The following is an 11,487-nucleotide window of genomic DNA, read 5'->3' as shown; positions in this document are numbered from 1 at the left end:
GAATATTCGAGTCAAAATGAGTATACACTCGACCGTACTAGTCACTATGACCTCCAGACCCCCTAGAACGGTTCACAATACACTCCTCTATACACTCCCTTTTTCAACTTTTCGGTGTTATGGTATTTATACACCACGGACAGTTACAAATTACAATAAACATGGAATAATACGTTTATAATAGAAACAGACTAGAAACGAAAGGACCGGCGAGCGCGGGGTGGACCCCAAATGTCTAGCCTTTTCCCGGTGCTAATCTCGAGAACAAACAATCTGACGGCTATCGCGTCCCGCTCATCAACCAATCTAGATGTTCCGCACTGTTGATCTGTCCTGTTAAATCCGACGGCTATTGCACGGTCTCGCGCCCCAACTAGCACGTCTGCTAATTCTCCGAAGGCACGCGAGAAAGTGGTTTTCGGGATGCTACGTGTTGCCTGCTGAGTGGAATCGCATGCTCTTGGTCGAAAACTGCTTCCTACCTTGAAGGCACGCGATAAACCATTTACTGCTCTCCTGTCGGAACTCAAAGAGTTTAGCTTCTTTTTCATAACTTTATCGCGTCTGTTTTCCAGGATAACCCGCCTACATGTTTCAATGCGATATGCGTTGATCTCCTTTGATCGGACGATCTTCGCTCTTGATCACTAGTCCCCATTTCCTGTGGTATGAACCAATTGCCAACTGCCACATCATCTTCTGCACTGACATCATCTAGAACATGTGACTCTTTCTCGGGTTGCCACCTGTCCTGCTGACGTAAGCATTGAATTTTGGGCCTAAATATTTAATTGACTCTATTTTCCTTATCCAAACTTGGATTTACATGTTGTTTGCACCATTGGCTTCGTATTAACAAGCACTTCAACATTATTCCAATTTCACCTGTATTTGAAGACTTTTGATCTGGAGGCTATGTTGAATCCATTTTGGATCACTCCTCCCCACTGGAAGCTTTTGGTCCACCAAAAGTTGGTTTTAGCTATCAAGTAAGTGAGGATAAAATTCCTTCACTTTTCCAATCTCTATCCATCGTGCTTTACTTGGATTTGTACCTTTGAGTCCAACTCGCAGGTACTCAACATTCCCTCATCGCGAAGTTCTTATCCTCCTATCAAGAACTGTGTCCTCCTGTAACTCATTGAGATACTCAGGCAATAGATCCTCAATGGAAGGTAGCTGACCTTGCTCTTCGGGATCTTCAATCAATGAAGGTTCATACAACCTCAAGTTTTCAACATTAACGACTGAATAGATTTTCATATAAGCTGGTAGATCAAGGCAGAAAGCATTTTCACCAATTTTATCAAGTATTTTGAAAGGACCATATCTAATTGGTTTCAACTTTTTACCTTCCCCTTGCAGTCTTTCTTTGTTGATGTACAACCAGACTTAATCACCAACTTGAAAACTATGATCAACTCAATGTTTGTCATGTCACGCCTTACTTTGCTTGGCTTCTTTCCAGCTATTCCTGTACTGCCTGGTGAATTTCCTAGATTTGTTCAATGAACTTGGTTGCTTTGTCCACATCACTGTGTCCATCAACTGTTATGTATTTACCAAAGACAAAATCCAAGGGAGACTTTGGTATAAAACCAAAACAAGTCTCAAAAGGAGATCTCTAAGTAGAAGAATGTTTTGCATGGTTGTAAGCATGCTGCACATAACACAAATGCTCATCCCAAAGTTTGGGATGCTTGCTGTAATATCCTCGAAGCAACTGTATTACTGTCCTATTGACCACTTCTGTTTGACCATCTGTTTGTGGATGAAATGATATGCTGTTCTTTAACTTTGTGTCCATTAACTCCCATAGACTTGACCAAAATTTCCCAACAAATAAAGAATCTCGATCAGATACTATAGAAGTGGGTAACCCAAAATGAACCCATGCATTTTGAAAGAACAACTTTGCAGTTTGTTCAGTTGTGACCTGTTTATTACATGGTACCAAAATACACATCTTACTGAACCTATCCACAACTACATACAAATAATCATGACCCTTTCTAGACTTTGGCAATCCCCCAACAAAATCCATGGAAACACTTTCCCAAGGACGAGAAGGAATTGGAAGTGGAGTATACAAGCCTAATTTTCTATTACTTGGCTTGCAAGTAGCACACATAGTACATCCTTTGATATATCTAGAAACTGTCTCATTCATTCGTGGCCAATAACAAAACCTTTGCAATTGTGCAACTATTTTACTTACACCAAAATGACCTGATATGAGAGAAGTATGTGCTTCTCGAATTATGTTAACTCTTTCAGTTTGTGGAATGCATAACTTTCCCAAATGATATAAGAGTTTGTCCTTTATATAATAATCCAATTCTTCTACCTGCTTGCCATGACTTAAAGTTGCATATACGTCCTTAAAATCTGTGTCTTGAACATATTGTTTAATGTAACTTTCATGAATTACTGAATTATGCTTAAGTATTGTGGATGCGTTTATAATTGGTCTTGATAACATGTCTACAACCTTATTATGTATGCTCTTCTTATATCTAATAACAAGATGAAATTGTTGTAGAAAATGCATCCACCTGTAATGTCTTGATTGTTGCAATTTAGTTTGTTTGTGTAAATATTGAAGTGGTTGATGATCTGTGTATGATTGTTTCTTTACCCATTATATAATGTTTCCACTTTTTAACACTCTAAACTAATGCATACAATTCTTTGTCATATGTAGGATAGTTAACTACTGTTGATGTAAATGTCTCAGAATGAAAGCATATAGGCTTCCTGTGCTACATCAACACTGCCCCCATGGCATAGTCACTTGCATTTCTCTCGATCTCAAATGGATGTTGAAGATCTGGCAGTGCTAGTACTGGCATTGTACTGATCCTTTATTTCAATGTGTCGAAGGCTTTCTGTTGTTTGCCTCCCCATTGAAACACCTATTTCACACTTGTCAAAGCATGTAAAGGAGTTGCAATAAAAAAAAAGTTAGCAATAAACTTTCTCCAATATTGCGCTGCCCCTAAGAAACTTCTAACTTCTGTAGCAGTATTGGGTTTAGGCCAGTTTACAATGACTTCGACCTTAGAGGGATCTATCTTCAATTCACCACCCCCTACAATATAACCCAAATAATTTAAAGATGTTATGCCAAATTCACATTTTGACAGTTTCACATAGATATTTTCTCTTTTTAAAACATCTAAAATATGCTTTACATGTTCATCCCATGTCTTACTAAAAACAAGAATATCATCTAAATAGACTATTACAAAATCATCAATAAATGGTCTAAATACATCATTCATGACTCACATAAACGTAGCAGGAGCATTAGTTAAGCCAAAAGGCATAACCAACCATTCATAAAGTCCTTGCTTCGTCTTGAAAGCAGTTTTCCATACATCCTGTTCTGCAACTCTGATCTGATGGTAGCCGCTTCGCAAGTCTAATTTAGAAAAGTAAACTGCATCTTTTAATTGATCTAATAAATCATCAATACGAGGAAGAGGATAACGATTCTTTATTGTGATTTTATTTAGTGCTCTAAAATCAATGCACATTCTCCACGAACCATCTTTCTTTCGCACCAACACAATAGGTGATCCGCACGGTGATGTGCTTGGTCTAATAAACCCTTTATCGAGCAACTCATGTACCTGCTTCTTTAACTCTTCATTCTTTAGAGCTAATAACCTGTACATTCCAATGTTAGGTAGTGGAGCATCTTGCTACAAATAAATATCATGTGCTATCTCTCACTTGGGTGGAAGCCCTTTAGGCTCTTGAAACAGAATATCATAATCGGAAACAACTTTAACTAGATCTACTTTCTGTTTAGGATTACAGCCTTGGAATGCATCGGATTTATCAAGATCCTTTGCTTTTACAATCATTAGTAAAAATTGCTTACTTGAATTTACAATTCTTTTCATTTGTCCTGAATTTATGAGAGCGAAGTTATCTTTGAGTTTATGAGCCCTTACAATATATTCAATTCCATCCTTAGTGAGTTGATACTTATTTTCAGCTCGATAGAAGATAACTTTTCTATCGTACAAGTATGGACTTCCTAATACAATTCCACATATGTCCAATGGGACTATGTCTAACTCAACCTCATCTACAAATGTTGACCCAATAGCAAACCGAAGTTTACATTCTTTCATAATTTGTAGCTTTGTTTTATCACACACCCAAACTAATGGATATGGCTTTTTATGAGGTTTTGTTTCTAGACCCAACTTCTTTACAATTGTTTCAAAAATCAAATTAACTTGTGACCCACTATCAAATAAAGCATAAATTTTAATGTGCTTGGAAATGACTCTAATATGAAATAGCTCATTTCTTTTCCTCTCATAACTTTCATTATCAACAGAATGCGAAGAATTACTTGTAGATGCTTCAGAATATTTACCTCTTATACTTGTGACTGTAACTGTTGTTTTGTCACCTGAGTCTGATCCCAAATCCTTTTGAATAGCATCAGCATTTTTTCACTCTTTACCCCCGAACTTCTTAGGCTTCAATTCTGGATGCAAAGACCAGCATTGTGCCTCATCATGTCCTTCCTTCTTACAATGAGTGCATGAAGGTTTATCATTTTTCACAATGTTTACTTTCCTCTCCTTCCATTTCAGTTTCTTCTTTCCCTTATTCTTGTTCTCAATAGGTTTGGATGATTTCCCAACATCTGGGTTTACATTTTTACCTCTAGCCTCTAGATGAGTTGCTTGAACTGATACATCATCTAAGCTAGTGGGATTAAACATAAGTATAGTATGCTTCAAATAACTATGAAGACCACCTATATATTTTAACAACGTCTCTGGTGAGTCCAATGATATGCCTAATGTTAACGCTCTCTTACGAAATTCCTGAGTATAACTCTAAACACTTTGACCTTTCAATTGACGCAGTGTTTTCCAACTCATCATTGCTTGTTGCATATAAGCCAAAGGATAAAATTGCTTTTTAATGGCAGAAACAAATTCATTCCAAGTTGAAATGATTTTACCGTGTTTTTGAAGATCTTCTTGTGTCTTGCCTTCCCACCACACAAGTGCGGTTCCTCCAAGTCGAAGGCTAGCCAACTGAATCTTCTTCCTTTCTGAATCAATTTTCTGCACCCTGCAATATACATCAATTTGCCTTATCCAATTATCAAGCTTTTCTGCATCAATTTCTCCATCATAAATTGGCAAATCAAATTTTACATCTAATTTAATCAAAGAGGTTTTCTTTTTCTTCTTCTTAGAAGAGCTAGTTTTATGAGAAGAAGACGATGATGACGACGATGATGGTGATGATGGAGGAGATGGTGGAGGAGGTATTCCTCCTTTTCATTTATCTTCCTTATCTTCTTTGTCTGGAGGGAGAAAAAGAAAGGGTTCCTCTGCTCCTTTGTCTGGTCTGGGTGATGAAGTCCCTTCACCTCTACCTTTTTTAAAGTCATGATACATCTCTTCCACCATGGCATGTATCGTCATGAAACTATCCAAGAACTGGGATTTTGACCCAAGTGGAGCTTCATCTGCCATCCTTCTTCATGAAAAGACCCTTCCAATCTCTGGATTCATCTCAACAAGTTCTCCTTCACCTCGTCCGAGCCTCAACCTAGTAAGCATTCAAATCTCCACACAAATTTGTCAAGCCTTAAAAAACTTATGCTCTCATACCACTTGATCTGAAATTGAAAAAAAAAAGGTATTACAAACTATGTGTGAAGTTGCCTATGTTACTTAGTGCAATGGATCGAAAAGATTGCGAATAACACAGACACTTAAACAATTATAAAACACAATCAAAACACATCAACACAACCAAAATTGATAAAGGAGTTCACCAGACTTCCTAGATACGTCTCCTAGTCCTAGCTTCCAGTGCTGACCCCTTTATTATGTCTTCAAAATGGTTGTTACAGGTGTGAGCTCAAAAACAGAGTCTCAACATGAATATGGATCTCACCGTTGTGTTCCGCTCGAATCTTCGAGTCGAAACGAGTATACACTCAACCGTACTGGTCACTCTGACCTCCAGACCCCCTGGAACAGTTCATAATACACTCCTCTAAACACTCCCTTTTTCAACTTTTCTATGTTATGGTATTTATACACCACGTATAGTTACAAATTACAATAAATGCGAAATAATACATTTATAATAGAAACAGACTAGAAACGAAGGACTGGCAGGCACAAGGTGGACCCCGACCGTCCGACCTTTTCCCAGCGCTAATATCGAGAACAAACAATCTGATAGCTATCGCGTCTCGCTCATCAACTGATCTGGACATTCCACACTGTTGATTTGTCCTGTTAAATCCGACGGCTGTTGCGCAGTCTCGCACCCCAACTAGCACATCTGCTAATTCTCCGAAGGCACGTGAGAAAGTGGTTTTCGGGATGCTACGTGTCACCCGCTGAGTGGAATCACGTGCTCTTGGTTGAAAACCGCTTCCTACCTTGAAGGCATGCGATAAACCATTTACCACTCTTCAGTCGAAACTCAAAGAGTTTAGCTTCTTTTTCATAACTTTATCGCGTCTGTTTTCCAGGATAACCTGCCTGCATGTTTCGACATGATATGCGTCGATCTCCTTTGATCAGATGATCTCCGCTCTTGATCGCTGATCCCCATTACCTATGGTATGAACCAATCGCTGACTGCCACATCATCTTCTGTGCTGACATCATCTAGAACCTGTGACTCTTTCTCAAGTTGCCACTTGTCCTGCTGACGTAGGCATTGACTTTTGGGCCTAAATCTTTAATTGGCTCTATTTTCCTTATCTGAACTCGGATTTACATGTTGTTTGCACCGTTGGCTTCACATTAACGAGCACTTCAACATTATTCCAATTTCACCAGTCTTTGAAGACTTTTGATCTGGAGGCTATGCTGAATCCATTTTGGATCACAAACATATAAACAAAATGACACTCAAATATAAGTTTCATATTCCAGACATCGATGAATTATTATATGAATTACATGGAGCAATTTTCTTTACTAAGTTGGATATTCATTATAGATATCATCAAATCAAAATGAGGCAAGAAGACATTCCCAAAAAAAAAAAAATAGAACACATGAAGGTCATTATGAGCTTTTGGTTATGCCATTTCATCTTGGAAATGCACTTTCAACATTTCAAAGCTTGTTGAATTCTATTTTCAAACCCTTAGAAATTTGTGATAGTATTTTTGATGACATACTAATCTACAAAAAATCTTGGGGAGTGCATGCATAACGTGTTGATAGGGTCTTGACATTATCTGAAGAGAAACAACTAAATGCAAAGTCTTTGAAGTGAGCCTTTGGGGTTCAAGAAGTAGAATATTAGGGTAATATTATATCGCATGATGGTGTTAAGATGGATCCTAACAAAATAAAAGCTGAGGGAATGAAAAATCCCCAATACCTTGAAGAAACTCAAATGATTCTTATGATTGATGAGATATTGCCTCAAGTTCATTAAGAATTATGGTCAAATAGAAACACCTCTGACAAAATTATCGAAGAAGGAAGCATTTTCTTGGACTGAAGAAGAAACCAAATCTTTTGAATAACTTAAAGATGCTATGTGTTCAACTCCCATCTTGGCAACACCTAACTTCACAAAAATATTCATTATGGAGTGTGATTCTCCAGGCCATGGCATTGGTGCAGTTTTGATGCATGATTTTAGGAGATTTCGGGACAACCTCCATCTATCAAGGGATTAATTGGAAGGATTAGACATAAATATTTGTTTAACTATAAGAGAAATCATAGGTGATAGATTAGTCTAGTCTCCTCTTGAGATTGCCATTCATCTATTTTTGCTACTCTCAATTTGTAAACTCAAATCTGGAAGTAATATGTATTTTTTATTTAATTTTCTTGTTGTAAATAATATTTTTATCTTGAGGGATTCACCTTATTGCTTGCTTACTTTATGGTTTGGGCTTGCTCTGACACTGTGATATAGGTTGAATCCCATGTACATATATAATAGACGGATACTATTTTATTTTCTTTCAATATCTATATTTATATTCTTTAATTTATGTACTTTCATTTCTAACATGCCTTTGTTTTCATATATATATATATATATATATATATACTATTTTTACTTATGTTAGAATTATGATTATATTGAGAGGGAGGTGAATTAGAATAATGGTATATTTAATGATTAAAAAAACATGCAATAATTTAAACCATTCAAAAAATAATCAGATAAACAAGACATAGGAACACCACATGTATGTGGAAACTCGTGAAGGGAGAAAACCACAAAACTTATGTCAAAATATTGTTATAGGCTCCAACCTAGTGTTACATCAAATTTACTAACACCAACTAGAAGGAGACATCCATCCCTTGATTTGCAAGCAGCCAATTGTAAGAGGCATCAACCCCCTTTCTTTATAAGTACTGACTTGCACGATGCACCAACTCCCTAAATTTTATAGGAACCAACCTGAAGGTGACTCTTATCCCCTAATGTGTAGGCACCAACCTTCTCAACCTAGTAGATCCCTCTTTTATACATTTTCAAACTCAGTCCCACAAGATTTCTTTATTTTTTAATCTTTAGAATTTGATTCCCCCATTGGTTCTAACTTAGCTAGATATTCAACAACATCTCAGACATGCTCAGGCTATCAATATTTCACTCAATTACATCTGCAAACTCTACCTCTATTCTGCATCTATTTCCTCAACCTTAGATCTAATCATAACTTTTCAGATCTATTATGGCATCTATTTTCTCTCTTTTGCCACAACAACCATGATATCTCACATTCAGACTCTACCTGTATTCCACATTCAAACCATCTTTGGGACTTCCTTTCTATGTTAACATATCTCAGACATGAGCTCATCTCATGTTCATCTTCTGCAATATCCCACGCTTTCATCACAGAAGATCTTTCTCATACACACAAGTGAAGCACTTATTTTATTGTTGTCATCTTCTTTAATGGCACGAGAGTTCGTAAGCTTTTTTTTTAGCACTTTCCTCATATAACCATATGCTAAGATTGAGGGAAATCATGTCGTTATTAACCAAATCTAGTATTTGTGACTTTTTGTGGAAACAATATCTTGAACACAATCAGATATCGAATTCCCAAATCTATTTTTCAACCTTCCTTCAATGTTGAGTGCTTAACATTTAGCTCCCCATGACCTAGGGTTGATACCACAGACTTAAAAACCCTTGTTAACTTATCTAGGGTTCGAATGAAGCATGTAACATCTACTTTGTTCACTACTCAGATGAGAGGATAGATCAAATGGATTTTACAGTGTGGAACCATGTCCCATATGGAACTGCAACCCTTCATCCTTCAACAAAATATGGATTTAGGTCACTTGTAAACATATGCATTCTAGTTGCACACCATGATGGATGAATACTCGAATGCCTCTTTCTCCACACATAACTTTTCTTCCAAAACCTTGACATGGTTACCTTTTTACTTAAACTAAATCCCAACCTGAGACCTTTGATAGCCCACAAATTTTTTGTGCCTCTGGATCATAGAATGGATGGATCTCTTTGCACTCTCGGGTGACTTCAATAACTTGATAAGGCCCCACTACTACTTTGGAGAAAACCTTAAATCTGGGGATATTTTTTCCAAAGTAAGATACACAGGAAAATTCCACCAAACCACTACCCTGATGTGAATTCTAAAGCATACCACGTAACCTGCCATGTCACTACCACATTGTCTCTATGCCACTTGTCATGCCATGTCACTTTCACATTAATACCATGTGTCACTTGAAAAGGGTCCACTTGGCCACCCAAAATGCCAAATCCACCTACCATGTGTCATGACCTCAAAGTGCCACATCATTGTCACTCAGTCATCCACATGGATCCACGTCACACTAGATACCAAATTAGGTGAGTTCCATATGTAGAAAGTCTAATGTAGATCTAAGCCATTAGATCAAGTCATTATTAACCATTAGATCCATTGTGCACTATATCGTCCCTAAAATTTGTACATGTAGAGAGCCCAATGTAATTTGAGTCATTAGATCAAGTCATTATCAACCATTGGATCCATCATGTGCACAAAATCTTTATAACTTCCACAGATTTTGTGCACCCAATGTGAATATGAAATGTTGGATTGGAACTTTTTCTATTGTTGGATCTATCGTATGTTAGACTGCACATTAACCTCCATGCATTTCTATATCTGATGTTGATCTAGGCCATTTGATCAATTCATTCTTCTATGTTATATCTATCATGTGAATACCCACATGGTTGTGCACCTGATGTACATTAAGCCCATTAATCTTGCCTATGGAATGGAATTTGGTCATTAATTTTGTAGTTAGTACTTGCACCATTTACTTGGCCACATGTTATGTGAGTGCACTATGCTCAACCTTTAGCTTCCTATAATTATTTTGTGAGGTCATATGATGCTCTTCTAGTCCTTCATAGGTTACCTTTCTTGACCCTATGATGATTGGATGATTGGATATCCATGGACCCCCATCGAAAGTTGGACCTAGTATTTTTTTAATCCATTGCTTCAAACTCAACTTTTCTCTTCATTCCTAGGGAGTTAGACTAAGTGCCACAAACCATTAGAAATATTTTTGAGAGGGTTATCTAACTAAACTCTTTTCATGGACTTTTGAAAAGGTGCTTGTAGGTAAAATGCCTTCAAAAATATGCTACTAGGATACATGAAGGCTTTAACCTTGTACAAAAATTACCCACAAACAAATTCTTAAAATAGAAAAATATACAATGATGAGAACATAAAACAAATATACACAGAGATTTCCCCTGGATCCCAAAAACCGAGAATACCAAATTGGTTTTTCATTATAATACTTTCAATGTTAAAATACATATATATACATGCCAAAGAATTCATAAACCCCTAATCCATTAACCATGGATTAGAACATAATTGTGGTTCCTTATCCAAATCTACAAAATACCATGGGCAGAAAACCATCATGCCCAAAACCATGTGCAAACCTCATGCACAAAGTTATAGGTAGGTATGCCTACCATATTTGGGTCTGCCCCTCATCCTTGAGTCCACATATCTAACAATACACATCCAACCCTCAACAAACAAACTAGACTACCAACACTCAGTAAGAAACCAAGACATCAATGACATCATAAGCTTAACACATTGTTAATAGAATCAATAGGCTCCCCCTAAAATTGACATAAGTTGACATCAATGACAACAACTAATTGCCAACAATCTCCCATTATGTCATTGATGGAAACACCACTAGACATTATTGGTCATTTGTTGGCTTTGAGAGCGTTGACACCCCCTGTCAGGTTGCAGAAACTCCCACTAACTTTGATAAATTTTAAGTTCCATTATCTACAACAACACTAGACATTGTTGGTTATTAATGGATTTGGGAGCCTTAACTCCCTGTCAAGTTGTTGAAATTCCCACTAACTCTGATAACTTTGAAGTTCTATTATATGCTCATTCTTCCTCTTGCC

This window comes from Pinus tabuliformis, chromosome 7 (assembly GCF_031772625.1).
Source record: "Pinus tabuliformis cultivar Carrire ecotype Pingquan chromosome 7, CPIR1, whole genome shotgun sequence".
Taxonomy (NCBI): domain Eukaryota; kingdom Viridiplantae; phylum Streptophyta; class Pinopsida; order Pinales; family Pinaceae; genus Pinus; species Pinus tabuliformis.
The sequence above is the reverse complement of the archived record's forward strand: the minus strand, read 5'-3'. Positions refer to the sequence as shown.